The sequence below is a fragment of the Mesitornis unicolor genome, unplaced genomic scaffold (genome assembly GCF_000695765.1).
Source record: "Mesitornis unicolor isolate BGI_N332 unplaced genomic scaffold, ASM69576v1 scaffold33541, whole genome shotgun sequence".
NCBI lineage: Eukaryota > Metazoa > Chordata > Aves > Mesitornithiformes > Mesitornithidae > Mesitornis > Mesitornis unicolor.
The window spans coordinates 6,939-7,855 of NW_010163685.1; positions in this window are offsets into that span (position 1 = coordinate 6,939).

The following is a 917-nucleotide window of genomic DNA, read 5'->3' on the forward strand; positions in this document are numbered from 1 at the left end:
CTTCTGCTAAGAGACACTTCTCATATTCTGGTAAATAGTAACTATTACACTACTTTTAACGTGCTTTGTCAAGCTGTTCCTATCAAGCTGAGAGCTTGGTGATGTATTTTCTAAACCCAGCTCCCAAATGCCCAGGTAGGCATTTCAAACATTGCATTCAGCCAGTAGCTAGCTTGTCACTGAGGGCACAAACATATAGGCAGAGCTCCCCCACTATGCTTGGTCTTCTTTCACAGCATACTTGCATGTTGGCAGCACCCATGCTCTGAAAAGGCATGGTGCATCCCTGCTGCACAGAGCCTGTGAGCACTCAAAGGTCTCCTTGCTGAAGCTGTGCTGCTGTGGTCCCCAGGCACCAATAATCGCTTATGGACACAGGGCCAGACTGTGTATTTTTGCCACTTTGTAGCTTCTTCCTATTGCATGACAATTATTTATGGGATGGCCTAGGGGTAGTGCTTACAACCAAGTAGGTAAAGTCCTTGGCTGCATTCTAATAACACAGCTGCACTTGGATGCATAAAGTATACTCAGAGAGGCTGTGAACTGCCTGCTGCTGTATGTTAAGTGCTTACGGCACTGTCTGTGGCTTGATATGAATACGATGGTCTTTCCTGTCTTTCAGCATTGGAGATAACATTGTGACTGTTCACAAAATTATTAGTTTCTTTTGATCGGGATTACTGCCTGACTTTAGTCAGTGATAGCAACAATAGCACGATAACTCTTTGGAAGCAATTTAGTTAGATCTTTGATGAATTTTTGTGTCTCGTGTATCAGGATTAGCATTCCCTGTACTGGGGAGAGGATTAGACAGAGGGATTAAAAGGACATCTTTACCCCACTGGACTCTGTGGAATAGCCCCTGAGGATATGGCTAAGAAAGAGTTCAACAGGAAGGCCAAATATATGCTGAC